This window comes from Perca flavescens, chromosome 10 (genome assembly GCF_004354835.1).
Source record: "Perca flavescens isolate YP-PL-M2 chromosome 10, PFLA_1.0, whole genome shotgun sequence".
In the NCBI taxonomy this organism is placed as follows: Eukaryota; Metazoa; Chordata; class Actinopteri; order Perciformes; family Percidae; genus Perca; species Perca flavescens.
The window spans coordinates 36,071,248-36,094,721 of record NC_041340.1 but is presented as its reverse complement, the minus strand read 5'-3'; the positions used below and the strand labels follow the sequence as shown (position 1 = coordinate 36,094,721).

Below are 23,474 nucleotides of genomic sequence, written 5' to 3'. Positions count from 1 at the left end.
CAAAGGTTTCCATAGAGCCCACAGTGACATCTTCATATGTCTTGTTTTGTCCAACCAACAGTCTAAACCCCAGAGTTGTTTAATTTGTCATGATATGAAACAGATAAAAGCAACAAATCTTGGACTACCATCAGCGGGAGAATGCTAAACTTCACTACTTTGAATATCTGTAGCGAATAATGTAGCAAGTTGTTGAGATACTTCATTCTGAACCCCAAACTTACGGTGGCACTGGAGAAAAGTCAGAGGATCATCAACATCTGTAGAATTCATTCTCTGGGCCCCATGGATGGCTGTATAAAATGTAATGCAAGTCCGTCCACTAGTTGTTGAGATATTTCTCCCTTGACACTGTGCTTCCTTGGGTCCTGAGCAATAAATCTTCCATGACAAACATGTAGTTGTGTCACCTAGCAATGGTAGAGTATACGTACATAGAGTATAACTGCTAGCTATTTTTGACCAGGCTATTTCTAGGAACAAAAGCATTCATTCCGAAAGTTACATTGCTGATCCTTGAAATGTTTCAAGTAGAGAGTGAGCTGTACCCAGTATGCCGTTCGGCGGTGTAACAGTTATTAAGGGTCCTCTCTTAATACACTTCACAGTGTGTACATGACGCTAATAAATAGAACTCGCACTTGACACTGTATTTCCTTGGGTCCTTCCTTGGAACATCGAAGGACAGACATACATACAGCCAGACATACCTTTCATTTTAGTTGGATGTACAAAAACCAGGGTGTTTGGCTGGGAGGGAAACATTGATAACCATCAAGCCACTGATGAAAAGCAGGGTACCATTATAACAGGTAAGTTATAATTCCAAATATGATTAATTACCAAGGATTTACTAAATGAAATGGATAGAAAGAAAAGGACGCCAACAGTATATTGTTTCTGTCTCTTCTTTCTGTACCCATTGCCGTGCTTGTCTGTAGTTGACACTTTACTCTGTATGGCGGATATTGGCAGAGAGGAAGGGAATGGTTGTGTGACATCATCTCAATAAATTACAGACTGTCATGGATTATTGATTAATTAGTTTGTCCTAACCTGAGAGCAATGAGTGAATCCAGTGGTGAAAATACCAATTTTACACATCTCTGATTAAATAGTGTCAAATTACTTTTTAGAAATATGAGCCTGGAGGAAGTTGTTACTTTTACAATGGGAGAGCCTAATAGAGTTGGAGCAGGGCTTCTAGTCTACTGGGCTGTGTATCACAAAGTTACAGTTGCAAAGCCATTTCTGTATAATGTGAATGATTAATATGAATTAGACAAACTTGAAATTAAAAGAAAAATAGTCCTGCCTAGGAACATATCTTCTTGGGCATGCCTGAATATGAGGTAAGGCTATATACAGTATAAGATACCCTGCAATACCAGAATAAATCTCTTTTCCATCTTTGGATGTTGCCTAGCACCTGTGTGGCTGGGGGGGATTGGGGGGGATTGAAATCCTTTGGACCGAACAGATTATCACAGTCCTTTGCCAGTTCCTACAGTTTTATGTTAACATTATATATATATATATGTTGAGTTATTTCTAAAATGTTGCTCATGTCATGTATGTAAACAATAGTTCTCTGAATAAAAAAATAAAAACGTATGCAAAAATCAGGTCTAGGTCAGGGTCAGATTGAGGGGTGTGACAAAGTGAGTATTCCTGTGAATGAGAACGGGCTGCACAACCTGCACGCTGTTATTGGCTGGGGGTTACACAGCCATATGGGGCCCAAGGGCTCTTTGCTGACGCCCATATACGTCCCACACATAGAAATATAAGAAGAATAGAGAAAATACAGGCAGAAGTCAGGGTCTCTGCAGATACACACAACAACTTTTAGTGGGTTGTAAGTGATGATTTTGAGAGATTTTTTTTTGTATTAGTCAATATATTGTTTTTCAACAAATTACTGCATATCGTCAGTGTCGGGTGAAAACGTCCAAATGTCCAAAACTGTTGCTTTTCAGGCAATAAAAAAAGGCGAATTAGAAAACATTATATTGAGCTATTTACCTTGATCAAAGTCACATGAAACTGCCTCGTCACTGTTTAAATATTTGTAAAACCCGCAGACAGACGTAAACGGTGACCAATAGCATTGATTTATTAACATCAATTTATGGTGTAAATATCTTTATTTATGTAAAGGAAATTATAATATTTTTTTTTTTTTGCACTGGCCAGTTTTGATTATTGGGGGGGTTGTAAGCCCCCCATTCCCCCTGCAAATTACGCCTATGGCAACAGCAGTTTCCTTTATGGTAATTTCACCTAAAATTGGAGACATGTCAATGCTGTGTTTATTTCAAGTGTAGGTATTGACATGGCGCCAAAGAATTAATTTACCTCACTTGAAAATATTATTATTCATGAGTCACCTTTTGCAGCAGAATCACTGCTCATCCAAAAAGCTGTTGAGGACTAAGGATCAAAACAGAACAAGACAGTGAAAGTGGCTGTGAGTAACAATCCCTGGAGAGAAAGCAACCTTGATGGGTTTCAGACACTGCTGGTGTCTGACAGGGTTGTTTGGTCTCTCCCTTGTGCCCTTATTCATGAAACTTCTAAAAAAAAAAAAACAGATCAATCTAGCCATGGCTCCTTCTGCTTGATGATAGAAAATTATATCTTGAAAGTTTTGGTGAGCTATTTATTGTCAGATACGAGCACAGTATGTGACAACTGAAGAAGCAGCATGCGTGCTTTTGAAAAGCAAAAAATAAAAAATAAATTACTGAAATCTCATGCATATTCAGTTATAAAGGTAGGACAGCCTCACTCTTGAAGATGTTTCAGAATGTTCCCGCTTTGCTCATCTGTCACACACTTTGTACAGCGCAAGAACTCTTCTGGGAGAGGGTTCATATGTTTTGCAAAATACTCCCTTCAACATGTGCTTTTTGGCAAGCGATCAGCCCCTTAACCAACTCAGCTGTGATATGCGTGCTGGAACTAGTGCATAATAAGAAAATGGTCTTAAGTGTGAAGAAATATCATTATTTCTCATTTAGCTAGTCTTCTAAAGTCATCAGTGCAAGTCCTACCACAGAGGATAGCTTTGCAGCTGCTGTCATTATGTGCAATATGCACTCATTGTGCTGGAATGCATAATTCAGCTGCACATGCGTTTGCGTGCTTATACATTTGTACGTGCATGTGTGGGTGTGTGTACCCCCATGAGATGGGATTAAGTGTAGATAGAGTTTTCAGAGTAGAACGTATCTCTCGGAGAGACAGGGGTGTCTGGGCTCTTAGCGCTGAGCCCCGCTTCTCCTCCTCGCCGTTTCCTTCCCACTCCTCTCAGCACCATGCTTAAATACTGTGGGGCCTTGGGATGAAACCTGGATACAACACAATGGTTTCAGGGTTGTGGTTCCCATTTAAAGTCCGCTCGAGTCCTCTTTTTCTAGTGAAAGAGTGAGAAATCTGCAAACGCATAGATGGATAGATACTACTTGTGCTTCCCTCGAGTCCCGATCACAAGGTCTGTGGGTGTAAGACTTTAAAAACAGCAAAGAAAAAACTGAAATTTTGTGCAGATAAGTATTTGAAGGATGAACAGAGAGTGTCGCAAATGTCCCTGTCATGTTTGAGGCCAGAAAAAACAACAATGAATACCTGTGATGTGTATGATTTTCATCAGCCAATATCCGTGGGAGAGAGAAGGAACAGTTTGGTTGATGTTTTTTCTTTTGCGCACAAAGCAAAATTGCAGAGACAAGCAGACATTACCTTGCAAAGTCAAGACCCAACATTTGCGATGGGTATTGACATATTGATTTTCCTTGGCAGGTATTGGCAGAAGGAGTAAGGAGGATGGGGCCATGTGTGCGGGTCCGCGGGAGCTCGGTGAGATCCAGGCAGCATTATGCACACCAAGAGAATGAGGCTTAGCATATATTGAGTGTTTATGCTGCAGAATAGAAAGTGTGGAGCACCTTTGCTTAAACTCACTGCCTGTTAAATTGGGCTTAACTAAAAATCCCTCTTACACAAACAGAGAGTGATCCAGTTTTCTCTCTCTTTTTGTTGTTGTTGTTGCATAAAATCGTTTTCATGTGGGCATCTGTGCAAAATAAATTCTTTTTTCAATCGATGGGTCTCTCTGTTCTAAATGAAAATATACAGAGAAATGTGTATGTGAGATGGAAGAGGGATGAAGAAAGAGAGGGAGTATGGCCAATAGATAAAGGATAATGTGTTGAAAGAGGTGATCTGGAGGAGAGTGAAGGATATCCATTGTTTGTCTTCTTAAGGGCAGGGCACACATGGGGGACAGAGCTGGAGTGTATGTGGATTAGAGTGACGCTTTGTCCTGAATATATAACCAACCCAAGGTCTGCTCTCCTCTCTTCTAGCACAATGGCCATTACAGGAGCATGAGACACTCTGAAATATTAACCTCTTTAAAGTATTCTTACTGGACGCCGCTTTAATGTGAACAGATAACGGGAATAACATATGGCAACCATGTAGCTTGTGCAGTCCGCGCACGTTTCTAGCCTGATGCGAAATGGGTCAAAAGTAGAAATCATGATTTGGGATGCATTTTTCATGGGTTGGTTATGAGCAGGGATGGGAACGAGTAGTGGATGTCAGGACAAATTTTGATACCAGACATAAAACGCTCCAAATGTAAACTAAAGTACAAAATAGTGCACCCATAACCTGAATCAAAAACAAAATATTCTTTATGTGAAAACAACAACAACAACAACAATAAAGTTCCCTTTAGAGAATTGGAACAGCATTTCACTAAACTACATTTCATTTGAATGAAATATCAAACAGACGTAACAATCAAACAGCAAACAATATTAAATGCACAACCAATTCATAGCTACAACTTTACTCCCTCAGCTGATAAGGGTTAGGCAGTATTGTTTGTCTCTTTGTAGCAACATACAGTATACAGTCGCTTAAGCACCTGAATTATTTCTGTGCCATGCATTTTTATCTGCTCGTTGTTCTTGTTTGCTGGCAATTAAGAGCTTAACACAGTATATCATTGCTTTGGACGTGTGGAGGGATGGAACATGGAGGGAACATGACTAATTATGTCAAATTGCTGATTCTTTTTTTTTCAGTAAAATTTCCAATATCCAACTGCTAAAATGAATGCATTAGTTTCTTAGCATAACAAGAGTCGAACAGCATGTTTGAACTATACACGGTCCCTCACTGACCTCTTGCTGATAAGAGTCTGAGCAAATGATTGTGTTCGATTTACAGCTCGGGGTATGCTGCTTAGGTGTGCTTTAAGCTCAATGACGCATGTTACTGCACACAGATAAAATGTGTTGCTGGATTGGTGTACAGGGTTGTACAAGTGGTGTAACCCAGGCTGCTGATCGATTCCACACAAACAAAGGTTTAAGAAAGCAGTTCTGCTCACAATAAACACAATTTTTGTTTTCTCCAGCACCATCAAATACAAAACAAATCATGCATTTCCAAAATATATTTAAAGAAACAGTTTGACATTTTGGGAAATGTGCTAATTTGCATTCTTGCTAAAAGTGAGTCGAGAAGATGGATACCACTTTTATACTATATCTGTCTGCTAAATATAAAACTGCAGCCAGCAGTTGGCTAGCTTAGCTTAGCATAAAGACTAGAAACCGCACATTCAAAGCTCTCTAATTAACAAGTTATAAATCTCATTTGGTTAGACAGACTCTGTTACCTGTTTTCACGTATTGTATGGCTAAGCTAAGCGAGCGGGCTGCTGGCTGTGGCTTCATCTTTACCATAAAGATATAAAGAAAGAGGTATTGAAAAGTGTAATTTCCAAAATGTCGAGCTATATATTTTAAAGCTGGAATCACAGTTCAGCATTGTTTTTACACTCCAGATCCACAGTGGAAAGAATAGTTGCCTTTATGCATGCACAACTACCACAGTACAGCACTGATGCTTCATGTGAACCCTCCTCTCTACCTGTGTCCCTGTCACACAGGATGGCATGTATTTAAGCAGGGATGTGGCAGGTGAAGCATTCGCACATACCCGTTCCTCTCATCTCAGTGCCTTCCATATCCCCTGCTGGAAATAAATACGTATTTGGATGCACTCAGTGACACACCCTGAGAAACTCACACTGACTCAAGCACACGTAACACGCTGCAGTTAGGTTTCAGCTGACGCTGGAGGGGCTGATGGTAAGACACAGCTTACCCCCAGCTGAGCAGGCATGACTGAACTTGAGTTTTACAACTAGCCTTATTGATTTACTCATTATCTTCTTTGCAGGCGATCACCCTGTAGGGGATCAAAGGCCATCACTCTATTCTATTCTGCCCTATTCGTTGATAATGCTTAAAGGGTCATTTCACCAAATCATAAAAACACATTTCCCCTAGTGATTTACATTTATTTTGGAGGTTTTGAGATAATCTCCTCTTGAGAATTATTTTTCTTTTTCTGAGTCACATCCATTATCCAACCAGAAAGACATGTTCCAGTTCAAATTTTCAAATGTAATTTTCTCAATGCTTTGAGCTCACGCTGGGGCAGCAGCAGGCAATTTAGTTGTGGATATCTTGAAATCATGGCACATAAAACCCAAACTATCTGAATGAAAATTGAGAACATAGATGATTTTGGCCATCTCGCCCTTAAGCAATAAAAAAATAAACTAACTTAGCCATTAAACTAGACTATTCTAAGTTATAAGGTTCATTGTTGGCCTTAGAAACAGCAGCTCAGAAACAATACAAGGTCAATATAGTAGCTGTTCTGGAGCTTTCAATCACACATAGCCTTCATCATCAGCAAATGGGGTTTGTCCATTTGTCAAGGAATTGTTCACGTTATTATTATTACATGTTTTTCTCTGAGCACTTCAAGGACTTCTAGTCCATGTTGGCTTAAAATACAACGTTCTGGGTCCAGTCCTGACCGAAACAGCAGCTAAAAAGCATTTTAACCATTATGTGGTCATCATCATGATCATAATCATGACCTGACCCAGAACAGCAATTACATGAACAATAAGGTGAGTTCTTTTCTATTCTATAATTCATGAAAAGCAAAACCTGCGACTGTCTTTCCACACACAAGCTTTTTTAAATAATGTGGATGCTGATGCATACATTGACAGACTCAGCTTGAGAATCAATGTGAGATTCCTTTGTTTATGCTGATGGTATTAACAGTCAGCACAAATCACATCAGGAAGGAACTGTGTCATTGTGCAATAATTGGAATTATGCAAATAGTCACAAGGCAGCACTTTGTATCAACCACACTTATTCATACATTTCCTTTCTTATTATTAGTTCACTCTGAGGCATGCACTTGCTCTTTATCATTTACGTTGTACTCATTATTTTCCATCGCCGCCTTATGTCGCCTTCATTGTGCTGTCTTGTAAACAGAAGGACATGGAAAAGCAAGTGCACCCTATTGAACAATGAGCAGGGAAACAAAGTTAACAGTCAAAGAAGGTTTTCATGCATAAGTGTTGATTTCTCTGGGGAGGATCAGCAGGCACTTTTTCTCTTCCTCCCAATTCGATCCACTCCTGCACCGCTGTAAAGTTAGGCTCTGAAGAGACGGAAGAGAAATCCATACGTGTCTCTGTCTGCCCATTGATATTCTCTTTACTCCCTTCTTTTTCTCCACACCTTCATCACCCCATCTCTCCCCCTCTCCTGTTCTTGCTTTCTCAGTTGGTCCGTAGAGGCCAATCCATCCTCACGCCCTCCACTGGCCAGGTCAGAGCATCTAACATCCCATGGATTCACACTTTCTCTCCCTCCCCAGCCACATGCACCCAAGTAAGAGCCCCGCCAACCCACCCACTCCTCTGCTTTGTCTTTCCTCTCCTCCATCAATCTTACGATCTTCTCTTTCTCTCTTTTCACCTTCCCCACCCTTTCTCTCTCTCTCACTCTCTCTCTCGCTCTCTCTCCGTTGTGAGATGTTTGCTTTAGAATTCTATCCTTCCCCTTTTGCACTGTCCTATTTCCCCTCTAAACGCATGAAGAATACTCACCTGCAGGCGGAGGATCACATGAGAGTCCTTCTGCCCACTTCCACTTGTGACCTCCACTTAGTTTGAATAATTAGAAGAGCTTTATTCTCCAATGATTTTTATGTAAGACATACAAAAATTAAAATAACATAGATAGGTATGGTGAGATAGATGTATATGTTGTGTCTTCTTAGCTGGCTTGCTAACGTTAGCCACTGGTAGGTCTATTGACCTGGTTTGGGTTGTTGGGGGTGTGAACCTCGCAGCTTCATTGTTAGAAAGGGACATAGGCTACATCCAAAACATCCTCATACCTAAAAGACAGAATAAGTCGATGGCCAATGACTCCCTAAACGACATAGGCCTATATGACTATATGACTATAGGTTTGATTTACTGGTTTTAAACACGTGACTGCAACACATGACCGCAAGTGTGAAATGGAACTAAATTAGTTAAGTTTAGGCAACAAAAATATTATAAATACTACTAAATACTATATATAAATATATTTATATATATATATAGTGACCGTTGACTTTTGGTTTCACAGAGGACATGAACCCTGATCTCCTGAGTGAAAGTCCTGTGTTTGACCCAACTACACCACCACCCCAACCTTCCTCTTTGGAGATCTTAGAATATATCACCTAATTTCCTCGTATGCAATAAACGCCGCCTAACAACAAACGTAAATATGGGTCGTTATGAGCTGCCTGCACAATCAACCTATACAGTTGTTTTCTGGGTTGCATCCACACCCAGCGTCCACGCTACTCCGGAATTTTAGAACTCCTAAAATGGAGACATTTGAAAACGCTGCTGACCCCATTTTAGTTGGGAATAACTCTGGGGTTGTGTTTTAGTCTGGACAGGCAGAAACAGAGAATTTTGATAACAATGACACAGAAACCCACGTTTGCTTCATGATTGGGGGTTATCAGTCTCGACGTGTCCTTCCTGATTTGTCACGCCCCTATCACATGACCCTTGAAAATAAAAGACAGCCTTGACTATGATAGATAGATAGATAGATAGATAGATAGATAGATATTAGAAACAGCGAGAGTACATCATCTTGGAGAGAATGTGTACAGGAATTGCACATATACAATATTGGTTTAACTGATAGTCCTAAAACTAATTCATTATGGGAGATGGAAACAGCATGTCTTTGAGTTTGGAGCAGAGAAATCTGTGCTGGATTGTGTTAAAAGCACTAGAAAAATCAAAACAAACACCCTGACAGAGCTATCTGCATTTTCTAAGCACACGTACACTTTTGAAGCATGAAAAGAATATCATCCTCAACACTAGTTTTGGCCTGGTAAGCAAATTGCAGTGGGTCCACATATTTGCCTGCCAACACTCAAACATGCTCTGAAACAATCCTCTCAAAAGTTTTCATTACGTGTGAAGTGAAGGAAAGTTGGGAAAGGATTGTTTTTGTATGAGAGGAGAGGATGTCAGATGTAAACAAATGATACTCTTCGATGACAGCATCTGGTGTTTGGCTCTCCTATCATTGCTTTTTATTGTAGCCATCTTTTTGGTCATGCTGTGTCTAACCTCATTCTGTCACAGCATCGTCCCAGTGAGAGCAGTGGAAGGTGATGAAAAAACAAAATTAATGTGCAATTTAATGTACACATAAACTCACACCTGGGCTGACTGGCTACTGTAACTGGAAGGCTGCTGCTATGGAGATGGTCTAGATACATTGTGTTAATGCAGCAACTTTTCTCAATGTAGAGAGGAAATTAGACAGTTACGCACTGCCACACACAATCTTGGGCCATTTCCAGTAAAGGAATTAAGAGATTAGAAAAACAAGAACAACGTTAAGTACAATTACACAACTCAGACCTTACATTGACAGTACATTGCTTGTGTTGCTCTGCCGTTTAGAATATAGATTCATATTAGGCTGCAAAATGTCCCCATTGCTTTCTCTTACATGTAATTAGCCATTGTGAAAGTTTATAACATCGAAAGTAGCACCTTTTGAGAAAAGGGGTCAAATTAAGCCTCATAGGTTGGATATTAAAATTCTGAACAGCGTTACTCAGGCTTTTGATTTTAAAAGCCACCACGAAAACGTCACTCACCCCACCTCCAAAAAAGGGGTGCATCTCTTAATTACTGACACAGAGGCAATTTGCGTTGAGCATGTCTCTCAGCAGATAATGATCATCATTATAATTGCTTGAAGCGTTTGTTTCATGCAGCAAAAGCACTAATGTTCACTCAGATCTTCTATAATAAAGGCTCAGCACTTGGCTTCCTCCAAGCTGTTATACAGTGACTGGATGAGAATAATCATTAGTGAAATTGAAATGCAGGGGAAAATACATGGCTGTGTCCATCCTCTCCTCTGTACTGCCTATGTCTTTTTGTCGGTCCCTGGGTACAGCGCCAGAGACTGATCAAAGACTGACTCTGATTCACTCTGAATGATCAAGGAGAAGAGACAGAGAGCTCTGTGATTACTGAACATTGACATTTTATCAATTTCAATCATTCTACAATATGCGGCTGTCACACACAAGGTGTATTATGCACTCTGTTTGATCAACTGGAATACAGTGGTTTGGGTGTTATTGATCATGAGGGATATTCGTGCATTTTTCATGAGGGAGAAGACATTTTGTGATAAAAATGGCTGCTGGCTCACATCCACTGATTGCCTTAAAAGATCAGGGTTGGAGAAGTGAAAGAGACATGCTCTCTCCTTTACAACAACTACAGCTGCACTGGTTTTAAAGCCATAGATTGACATTTCATGAAATAAGTTTTTTTTCCGAAATGAGAAGTTCAATGCCACTTCCTATTCAGTACTGTACAGTATGTCGGGAAAATAAAAGGCTATTGTATATTCAACAGCAGGTAGTCCATACTAAAAACCAAAGACTAAAACAGGACGTTTTATGTTCTGTTCTAGTCCCAGAACAGCGACTGTTTCCAGTCTTAAAGTGCTCATATTATGCTTTTTGGCTTTCCCCCTTTCCTTTATTGTGTTGTATATCTTTTTTGTGCATGTTATCCCAGGTAAAAAAGTAGTATACTTTAGTGTATTAGAAATATGAATGAAGTACATGAAGTATAAAACATGTATGCTTCTACTTGTTGTGCTTTATTTAAAGAGTAGTTAATATGTACATTTTAAAAGTATACTTCAAAATAGATGTAATTAAGTTCAACTTCAGAATCCAAAAAGTAAGTATACTAATTTACCAGTAATCAAATTATTTTTTAAATGTACTTTTTGAAAGTGTACTTTGTTGTTAATGTATTTTAAATTGTATAGAAGTTTTTTTTTTTAAGTGTATTAAATTTGACATACTTAGAGTGGCAATTCAGTGTACTTATGGGAAGTATATTTTTTTAGAAATGAATTGTTAGTATACTTTTTTAAAGTGTACTATGATCTCACTTCATTAGAAGTGCGACTTCTGTACACTTTATACAGTACACTCTAAAATAAGTGTATTTTTAGTGGCATATCAGAGTACTTTAATAAAATATGTTAAAATACAAAAATGTAAAGTGGTTACTTAGTGTACTTATAGTAAGTACACTTATTTTTAAGACAGAGTTAGTATAATTTTTGAAAGTGTACACTAATTTCACTTCATCAGTAGTGTAATCTTAGTACACTGTAAACAAAGTGCACTAAATATAAGTGTACTTTTATTAGCATATCAAAGTACACTGAAAAAATGGGAAAATAGCAGGTCTTTGAATTTACAAAATGAATTTAGAATATGCTATGCAATTCATTTATATTCCTTTCAAGAACATGGTTCAATCATGTAGACTTCAGTTGTTTTTGAAATTGATTGAATTGAACATTTTAAATGATTGAATTAAGTTTGGTCACTACCGGAAATGGTATATTTGAATCAAATGGCGCCAGGAATAGTGAGTGGCACTTCCCGGGCACTGACACCAACCGTTTATATACTGTCTATAATAACTGTTTCAACAAGGACATCGCCAAAACAAGAAGAATGTGAAGAAGAATGTTGAGTATGTGTTGGCTGCGTGCAGGATTAATTCTACAGCAGCCATGTGTTGTCTCCTTCACGAAAATGTAAGTTAACATCAATCAAAATGATTTTGTTCATGTTCATAATGTTTTGTACTGCATGTAACAGTTACAAAAGTCCGTTCACTTGTTTGTGCATTCTATAAATATATTAGTTTTCTTGTAACAGTCAGGTAATACCATCAGTAACTAGTAACTACTTAGTTTAGCATTAATAATTGTGTTTCTCCCCCTGACGGTCCTGCTCCTAACAACGGTATTTCAATGTAGCTAACGTAATGTTAATGGCAGCCGGTGAAGAGGAGCCAGTCAGCCTCATAAGAATGAGTGTTAAGTGGTCGGTTTTAGTTCGCAACATTTAGATTACATTGATGCTGTTGTAACGTTACTTTATGTAACAAAAAAAAACGGTCCGTCGAGTTGTTTGGGCATAACGTTATATGTTGGTTTGCTAATAGCTAAGGTTAGCTAGCTAAGACCACAGGCTTACAAGTTCAATGTAACATCGGGTAAGAACGAACGTGTGTTGTAGCTAAAGCTGTCGGTTATTCAGTTACAGAGTGTGTGTGTGTGTGTGTGTGTGTGTGTGTGTGTGTGTGTGTGTGTGTGTGTGTGTGTGTGTGTGTGTGTGTGTGTCTCGGTTACATGCGGGAGGCATGACATGAAAATGTATCAGGGCAACTAACGTTAGCACAGTGTATGGGAATGTCATTTTCCTAAATCTCTCTCACGCAGCGTTTTTAAGGTCGGACTCAAACTGGATTTTAGCCCACCGTTGTGTCTTTGTTGTGTGCTTTCTTTTGTGTGGTCTTTTAATTATTGAGTCAATGTGCTTGGTTCACCTCACTGATTCTAAATGTTTTCTTTCATAGGATCCTATTTGAACAGCATACACAATCAAATGCTTTATAGTGGTAAGTGCTGTCATATTTCTTTTTTCTTTGTATATTTCCTAAAATAATTGAAAGTTACAGATGGAAACATTTATTTGTTTCTCAATTGTTTACAAATGAAAATGGACCTACTCTCACAGATATCGCCATTTTAAACTTTAACAGTATCAGAAACATTAAAACACCAACTGGTTGTTTAGTGTTATTTCTTTTTTTGAAAAACTATAAGATTTTAGAATTGTGGAAAGGTTATGTAAAATATTTTACATACCACAATTTATTGGCAAGAACAGCATACAAATTGTAAGGCCCAATGTCTACTTATTTTTCATCTTTCTCCTACTATATTCATCTTTTTGTCTCAGTTTTAACCTTTCCTCTATTTATTTTTTTACTTATTTTCATATTTGTATCTTTCTTTGTCTTTACTGTCAATCTCTTTCCTACGTAATTTGAAGTTGACAGCAAGGCTAGTACCTTTGTAGTAACCATGTTGTAATATTCTTAGAGAAATATGTACCCATATGACAGTGTACACCAGTAGTTGACTTCAAAGTGTAGTGTTTAAAAAAACAATGCAATCCACATGTTTATATATGTTTATTACAGTTAATAATAATTAAATAATCTAAGTACTACTAAGTGTGGTAAAGCCACATATTTTTGCAATCTTCACTTTAGTTTGTGTGATTTGTTTCTGACTTTCATATGAACGTTTACACCAGGCTTGGTCAGTGCTCAATATACTACTGTGATTGAAGTAGTTAAATAAAAGATGTCATTCATATAAATTCATGCATCACCTAATTTCATCATCACATACAGGCCTGGCCTCCAGGAAATAACAGTTTGTTTAATCTATCTAATCTTGTGTTGTTCATACTATACAAGGATGTATTACTTGTCTTTGTTGAATAATACAGAAGACAAAGAGCTTAAAAAATTATTGCATATTAAATTGCAATCACAATATTTGTGGAAAAGAATCGCAATTAGATTATTTTCTAAAATCGTTAGCCCTACTTACTACTCCCTTATGATTTAATACTTGTGTATTTGTTTCTTGATTGGTCTTATTGACTGCCCTTTTTTCTTTTTCTTTTTAATAGGGCATGGATGAAGACGCCATCAATGAGGCCACTGAAGAAACCAGCGTTGGGATTTATGTTCTTAAAGAACATGCTTCAAGTGATGAACCAGGGGACATTGGTATTGTCCTTGAAGGCATCAAGATGTTGCAAGATCTTTATAATGTAGCATTACCTGTTGCTACGCTGTTTGGACTAATGTACAGTATGCCCTGAACTTCAGCTACCCTGCTTGCCTTCGATCCAAAAGATTTGCATGGAACTTGATGGAGGGAAACTTACCAACAAAGCACTTGCTCTAAAAAACAGGCTCTTCCAGTGAAAGGGCCAGAGAGACTTTGCCGTCAACTAAACAGCGTAGTTGTCCCTAACATTTGTTTGAATTAACTGGACAGGATTTGCATGGAGCTGCATGGAAATAACCTTTTGCAAACCAAGCAAAAGTTTTCTCTCTAGAAAACAGACTCCTTCATTAAAGACCAACAGGCATCTTTGGTACTGCTATACCAGATGGAATTTTTATTTATTTATTTTTTTACACAGTGTTAAACATTTTTGTCATTTGAAAAACTACTTTGAAAACAGAGTGCACAATTTAAAGGGTAACTTCGGGTTTTTCAACTTGGACCCTATGTTCCTCTGTTGTTGTTACTGATGGGAACAACGATCTTCGACATTGGTCCAGTATAAAGAGAGTAGGCCTGTCATGATAACAAGTTTTGCTGGACGATAAATTGATCCCAGAAATTATTGTGATAAACTATAATCTTGTCGTCCTGAGACCTTTTTCATCTAATATAATGATAATGGCATAATAATGCAGGTACACTTTTTAAAAGGTCAATAAACTTTTATTTCTTAGGAATTTTTAACACTAGAACTGGAAGATATTTTAAATATCCACAATATGTCTTTGATCTCCTTTAGTAGGCTATGTCGTCTTTCACACTGTTGTACAGTTGTGGAATTGCCGTTTGTGGCACGTATGTTCCCCCAGGCAACTGGTACTGACCGTCAAATGTTTGCATTATTACTCGAGTGTTTGTGCAATAGACTGCAGACTCTGTACTGCTGTTAACAATTATTTATTAAAAACTAAATATTACATTTAAATAATAACAAATTATATCTATCTATATCTATGTGGCTATCTGCCACATGGCGAGTAAATATTTTTACCATAATAGTTCTGTTTTTCAGTCTTCATTTTGGTGAAGGTGCAGCAACTTTCTTCTGCTCCTCTGCAGGTCGGAGCTTAGCGGGGGTGGGCCGCCACACACACATGCGCGCGCACACACACAAACAAACACTGGCGCCACTTTCCTGAAACTGCTTGCAAGACATCGTCCACAGCCGCGTGTATGTCCGAGTACAACGGATATCGCTCATATTCTTTTTTTTCTCTTGACGCTGCCTTAACTGTTCAAAAGACCTGCTTTTGCCAATATCTGCTTTTGTGTTTTACTTTTGTGTCAATAATAAAGATCCTTTTCTGAAATGCAATTTATAATCTGTTGATGTAATGCACTTGAACTGAATTGTAATATAATACACTTGTAGTGTAATAGCAACATTCATGCTTAAGTATAACAAAATGGGGATAAAAGTACAGATGAAATATACTTCAAACTATTTGTTTCTACCTAACACTATAATAACATTGCACTGAAAGTATGTGTTTATGATGTTTAGGTTGTAATTGAACTTCACTTCAAACACATTATTATTGTCATAGTGGGACACTTTAAAAGCACTAAATATAGTTATGAAGTGCATTTATAGATCACTTGAAATATCACAGAGGCATACTAAATTAACAGTTTATAGTAATTATAAGTATGATAGCAGTATGCACAAAATATACTTAAACACAACTATAAGTTGCGCTGCAATGCCTTTTTAAGTGTATTTCAATAAGAATGGCAATATAATGCAATTGTACTGTAAGTGTGCTTAATTGCTCATGAATCTTGATTTTCATTAGTGTATTTTAGTGCACTTGAAGTTTAAAAAAAGTTGTTCCATTTTAGTATACTATTTACACTTGAAGTGTAGTCAAATAGATGTTAAGTTGAAGTTAATACATAATTGAATACACTTAACTATACTTGGATTTGACAAAAATAGTACAAAATTTAGAAAATATACTTAGTACACTTTATTAAAGTATATTTTTAATAGAATTCTTTTTCACCTGGGATATGTTTACAAAGTGAAAAAGCCCAAAGTCCCCCCCAAAGGGACTTACCATCTCCAACAGAAAACACTGTTCACCAACTGCTCCAAACAGCTCTATTGTAGTCCAGCCTTTACTTCAGAGACAAACGTGCCATTTGTAACGCACGTTATAATGCTCGCCTAGCTGCTAGTGTAGTGGTAGTGGAGTAAATAATTCCACTTGCCATTAAAAAGTAACTTTTCATTTGGCCGGGACAGGTTTTTTCTGTAACATGAGCGCCATCTATTGTTGCTATTCTGCAGACTTTAGGGTAAATTCCTACACACTATCACCAGTCTGCAGTAGCCTGTTTCATGATAAGTCGCATATACTGAGCTCCACTGTTATAGTTAGGTAAATGTGTTCATTGTGATAATATGTTAGTATGCATGTAGTATATCCATTTATATTAGCGACCAGTTTTGTTTTGTTTCTTTTGTTTTAGCTTAAATGAAAAAACTCACCACATTGTGCTAGCTTGGTAGTCTGGTTAGCCTAGCTTGATAACCTAACTTTTATGATACAACCGTGGCAACAGTAAACTGAATAATTTCTGTTTTCATTTAGCTAATTGGAGCTCTTTATAGCGACAAATGTGATTGTGAAACACTGTTCTGCTATTTATCAGAATAAACGGCTGTGATAGCCAACGAAGAGCAACACAACGCAAGAGAGAGAGTACACACCCGCTACACTAGCATGGCACTCCCTCAGACTAGCTAGCAGTACTTACTGCGCATGTGTGACTCCCAACAAAGATGGAACAGAAGTGAGATGTCTCACTCTGTAGCTAAAACAGAGAGCTCAACACACAGGGTGAAAAGAGGAGCTGCAGCAATGTGCAGTACAACAAAAATATGGTGTTTTCTGAAAATTAAACCACATAAACCTATTCTTGTACAACTTTCTAAATATAATTATGAACCTGAAAATGAGTATAATATGAGCACTTTAAGCAAACCAGCTGCTGGATGAAGCCTTGTATTTACAGGTTTGAGTGATATCAATATCAATCAATCAATCAAACTATTTCTATAGCACATTTCATACAAGTTATGTTATGTGACATGTGACATGGCTTTCTGGGCTTTATTGTCATTCTCTCCATATACAATATTCAATATACACAGGAATTAAATTGTGTTTCTTCAGTGCTATGGTTAGAACAATACAATACAATGTATATATACACATACGCTCAATGGTGTTTTTTGCCAATGGCTCCTTCCAGGCAGCGCTGTGACCACTGCCTCCAAGGCACCTAACCCTAACCATAACCATAACCATAACCATAACCATTGCCTAATTGACTTCAAGACATATATATATATATATATAGAGAGAGAGAGAGAGCATATAGAGAGTAACATATAGATGAGTAAAACAGCAAATAAACATATATCTTTAAATGTCAAATATCTGTGCTATTTTGGAAAGATGTAAATAATCCACCCTTGACAACATTCAAGAAAAAAAAAAAATTCGAGAGGAAAAAAAAAATGAATAGAATATTTGATGTATGCCCATCCAGTGAAATGGATTCAGTTGTCACAGCATGGTTGTTGCCTGGTATGAGGATCACAGCACCGCCACAACACAGATTTGAGGTGTCTTATTTCAACAGGGAAAGTGGTTCTCCCTATGACTGAGCCGTTTTGTTTTTGGTTGTGGTCGAGCAGTTTACGGTGTTCTACAGGAGCCATGAATAAAACACTCAAGAAGAGGCACCTTGGCTAGAGGCTCAGCTGTCCAACTGCAGCTGGAGAATAGAGGCGCACCCCATCAGAAGAAGTGGGCCGCATCGCCGGCGTTTGATAGAGAAAGCAACAGGGGCAAGATACTGGGAGATTGGGTGAATATTTAAAGCCCCATTTTGCATATCCACAGGAAGGCTGCCACAGGGTAATACCATTTGAGGATTACATCAATATTGGGACTAAACATGTAATCATACACTGAGGCCATAACCTTCAGTCCCATCAGAAGGATTTTCCCTTTGCAGGATAGAAGCTTCTTGGAATTATTCAAAGCGGAAGCTGATGAAAATCACAAAACATTTGAATTTAATCTCAATAACCGTGACAGATTATGCATTTTCAAAACAAAACAGTGACTGTACTGCTCAGAACTTTCCCCTGGACGGCGTACAGACTCACACGAACATGAAAATGCAGTGTAAAAACACTGCTCTATTGTACTCTTATATGCTATGACCAGCTTATTCATTGGACCTGAGAATCACCAGAGTCAATTCAGAGCCCATCTCAGGCATGAAGTAAGCCGAATGGATTTAAGATACAATCCTGTAACTTTCACTGTCACTTAATTGCAAGACTACTCCTTTGATTAACTCTCTGTCTTTCTCCCCCTCTCTCTGTCCCTTTGGGAAATGAGGAGGGGGGGGGCATATAATACATGACTGGCAGCTCGTAGTTTATTAACAGCTGCCGAAGGCTCTTCTCTACTATACCAGATGTTGTCTTCAGGATTAAATCTGCCTAAATATCATGATAACAAAATAAATGCTATATGATATCTTGTTTGCTCTCAATTACTGTGATTCTCCCTGTAAGAACCTGATCAACAAATTGAAAGTTTTGCAGGGAGGGATGGCATGCGGCAAAGGATTAAAGTGCTTTTAAATAAAAAACAATATCGTTTTTTTGGTTTGGAAAGGCCAGGCCTCCCTCTGGTTGGGGCAAAGGGTCAGCCAGCTAATGCAGAATCTCTGCAGTAGGTTAGGATATTTTAATACTAGAGCCACACTTTAAATTGACCTTGTGCTCCAGAGGTAATAAAGGAGCTCCTAAACCACAAGGTGATCTTGCCACTACTGTCAACATCATCATATCTGAGTCAGCAGGGTCCACTTTAAGAGCAGATCCAAGTGTAAGATTCAAGAACGAAGCTTAGATAATGTAATCCAAGTTCTATAGGTGCACCACTGTCTGCTGTCCTACACCCTCTTCAGCGAGCGGCACAGGAGGGACAAGGCCCTTAGGTAGAGTGCTCCAGCTGTACTTATAGAACTAGGGTTACAATATCATAACCTTTGCTTTAACTTACACAGGCTCCGCCCTCTACTAGACTCTATGGGTACAGTGGGTGTAGCCCACGCCCTGTGATGACATAACACTGACCCAGCTACACTGATCCTGATTGAGTCTCCTGACTGAGCCTAACTACTTCTTCATAACCTGTGGCCCAGCCAGCCTAGGTAGTATGCAACTGAAATGGGAAGAGCAATGACCTAACCTTGCAGGGGTTGAAATAAAGGCAAAAGACACCGCACACCAAATTTGTAACAATTATTTGCATACAATCATACTAACTGGGATTTATGTTGATAAATTAGAGCGGACAGGACTGTGAGTGACCATTCTCAATGTGCCAACCATTTTATTTCACTTTTGTTACTGGTAGCCAGAGGTTAAATTGGGCCGGAGCGCACCGGAGCGCAGCTCCGCCTCCTCAGGTCCACAACACACCCTGCCGGAGCTCAGCTCCATCTCCTTCAGCATCAAACATTTTACCGGGGGTTCAGCCCCGAATGTTTTGAGTGTAGCCCCGAATGTATTTTGAAAAGTTGACTGACAACTGACGGACGTCGCTTAGTGTCCACTCTCGCTGTAAAAAGCTGCGCAGCTTCAGGTTTATGGATGCGCTCTGCTGTGGACATGCTGCGGCAGATGTGTCGCGTTTGAGCTCCGTGTATTTCTGCCAGAAGTTTTGGGTTTCCACCTCCGATGTTTAGCAGCGTACAGCCGCTTCCCTAAACGTCTCAAACAGGGCTCTGTGTTTCAAACGGGGCTCTGTGTCTGTCAGGAGGTCTGAGATCTACCGTATCAGCAGAGCAATCACGTAATGCACAGCAGACTATGGTGCAGGTAGCCTATAAATTATTTTCTTATTTTTTTTCACAAAATATCACGACTCCTTCAAATCTCAGAGTGCACAGATGGGATGAGTTATATTTTAAATGTGCACAAAGTTTTGGACATGAGCAGAAATCTTGCTCAATCATCTGAAATATTACAATCAAGAGGTTTATTAATAAATTAAATGAATAATGTATCACTGAGGTGAATAATTGTCATATGCACATTTACGGAGGTTACTTCCCCAACAAAAGATGCAAAAAAGGGAAGAATAAATGATGCCTAAGCTACATGTGTGCTGACTCAGATATAATTAGAAAAGTCAATCTAAAGGAGAATAAATACAGAATACGAAATACAGAATATCAAAGCAATACAGAATTCCTGACAGCCTTACTGCAATATTTTCCATTATGTTGTTATATTTGGATTGTAGCCTAATGTTTCTTTACATAAAGATAAAGGTAGAAATAGGTGCATAAAAATTCACCAAAATGCAGAAAATGAAGTGTTTAATGCTAAAAAAAATTCTGGGGGAGCACCCCCAGACCCCCACATCATAAGTCACCAAACAAATCTGGAAGCAAAACCTTGGCCTTTGGGTTGCCAGGCCAGTTATGATCAGACCAAATGTTGGTGCCATCTAACAAACCGGGCAAGCCAATCACTGTTAAAAAGGCTATAATAGTGGTTTCTGATTCTCTTAAATCAACATAATTTTCTTGTTTAAAAAGATGTTTACATATTTGCCAACCAATATTTTCAAACATGTTCAATTTCATCCATTTTCCAAGGGTAAAATTCATTAGGCCTGTTAGCCTATAAAAGGTTAAAAAAATAATAAAGTAAGTGAATTGTGAAGTATTTCTCTTTGTTTAAATAACTTATCAACCCTACCTTACACATTAATACTGGAAAAAGAACCCATTTGGTGTAAAAACACATTAAGTCAATTCACGGCACGATTTTGAATGACGACCATTCTCCGTAAATAAGGGCTCCCCCTCCCTACAAAAGCCAATTTAACCACTGGGTGTAGGTCCGGCATAGGGTCTGGTGTAGGTTCCGGTGTAGGTCCGGTGTAGGGTCCAGTGTAGGGTCCGGTGTAGGTCCGGCATAGGGTCCGGTGTAGGTCCGGTGTAGGTCCGGCATAGGGTCCGGTGTAGGGTCCGGTGTAGGTGCGGCATAGGGTCTGGTGTAGGTTCCGGTGTAGGTCCGGTGTAGGGTCCGGTGTAGGGTCCGGTGTAGGTCCGGCATAGGGTCCGGTGTAGGTCCGGTGTAGGTCCGGCATAGGGTCCCGTGTAGGTCCGTAGGGTCCGGTGTAGGTCCGGCATAGGGTCCGGTGTAGGTCCGGTGTAGGTCTGGCATAGGGTCCGGTGTAGGTCCGGTGTAGGTCCGGTGAAGGGTCCGTGTCTCCATGTACCTACGTACGTAGCTACGGCATAGATTTAGCGCAGAAGCATGAATTATGCTTTTGTCTCGCATTGCCAGACCTATCTCAACAGTGCTGTGTATTAAGGTCTGGCTACTCCACACATACATTCTGGGATGGGAGAGACATTTTCTTTAAAACAATCACAATCGAAATCCAAGGGTGAAATTCATTAGGCCTGTTAGCCTATAAATGGTTAAAAAAATAATAAAGTAAGTGAATTGTGAAGTATTTCTCTTTGTTTGAATAACTTATCAACCCTACCTTACACATTAATACTGGAAAAAGAACCCATTTGGTGTAAAAACACATTAAGTCATTTTACGGCACGATTTTGAATGACGACCATTCTCCGTAAATAAGGGCTCCCCCTCCCTACAAAAGCCAATTTAACCACTGTGGTAGCCTATATTGTAATTCCAATTCCAACCTTGCAAATTAAGTAATATTTTCCATGGGGTTGTCTATGTTTATATAGCCTGCATGGAACCACACAGTAAGAACGCACGGGCCAGCCCGGAATGCTGTGTGGACTCGCCAGACCCTCCTTCGCAGCGCAATGGAGGAAGGTCTGGCAAAGCGAGACTAAGGTGTAATTAAACCAGTGCTTCCAAACCTGGGATTTGGGACCTCACACAGGATAAACCTGAGGGGTGGTTTATATTTTCACAATCCTTTAATGTTTTTTTTTTTTTCATAGATTCTGGATAATTCTCCCTCCTCAGGCCTCAAACATGATTCAAAAATAAAAGAGAATTCTTTGGTCAACCTGGTAATAATCCACAGACGTATACAAATGGTGACGGTTGCTCACAGGAAGCATCATTTTACATGCCATAGAGTTTGTGTATCACTGCCTTAAACTGATTGTATAGTCTTGGAGGGGAGGGTGGGGGGGAATCGATGAAGATGAACCACGTAAGAAGATTTAAATTTAAACAAATAAGTTTGTGTGATCTATCTGAATTTTTAAGCAGCCAAAACAAAGTCTACTCAACTTCAGATAAAGAATAAAATGAAGATACCATTTGGAATTTAATATTAAAATCAATTTTACATTTAATCATTCAAATGGACAACAAACAAATGTTCACTGAGAGAAACTGAGAAGCTTTTCGCCTCAGGCAACATACTGTACTATGTTTTGCAGCCACAGCAGAAATCACACCTCTAACTTTTTAATTACACCCTTGAGAAGTGCAGTTGACCTGCACACTGACGTCTGGCCGTCTCAGCGTTGCCTTCCCAGGCCAACCACAGGTCATCCTGTCCACCTGAGATCTCCCCCCCCTGAATGAGGCCCGGAGTGCTTATGGAGTCTGGAGGTGTGACCCATGGAGAGGTCCACCCTTCCCTGTTCACAGCAGAGGACCTTCTCCTCCTATAATTTAATCCTCTGAGCTTTCAGAGTGAAGTAGACGCATTACACACACACACACACACACACACGCACGCACGCACACACACACACACACACACACAGTGTTTTTTCTGGCATTCAGTGAACCCTGTGGAGTATAAAGCCTACTTATACATGTATTTTATTTTGAAATTCTGTCAAGCTGTATTTTCTTGTTTGTGCACATTTTAATTTCAAAACTCATCTTTTCTACATCTTTCTATATCTTTTCACCGACATGCCTTGGATGTGAATGAACGAATGAATAGTTTATTTCGAGCAACGTACAAAAAAAATAAACAAAAAACATAAAACACAAGACACAAAAGTAGTTCACTATGAAAAAAAAAAGAAAAAACAAGAATAAGCTGAACAAATAAATACTCGTAAATAAATAATCTTGTCCGAAAGGGAGTAGGAGGAAGCAAAATGCTTTTTGAGTCCAACCCTTTTTGAAATGTCCATACCTTTACATCAAGTTACTACCTTATCATTTCCTTAATTAAATCTTTATTTATGTACCATCTT

At 38.9% G+C, this 23,474-nt stretch overlaps 1 long non-coding RNA gene across 1 annotated transcript; it reads left to right on the top strand.

The window, feature by feature from the left end:
• The first annotated feature begins 11,924 nt into the window (after positions 1-11,924).
• Positions 11,925-14,219, top strand: LOC114563230 (uncharacterized). Its single transcript, XR_003693598.1, has 3 exons — positions 11,925-12,083; positions 12,911-12,952; positions 14,041-14,219. It is a non-coding gene; the product is annotated as an uncharacterized LOC114563230 (long non-coding RNA).
• Positions 14,220-23,474: the final 9,255 nt, after the last annotated feature.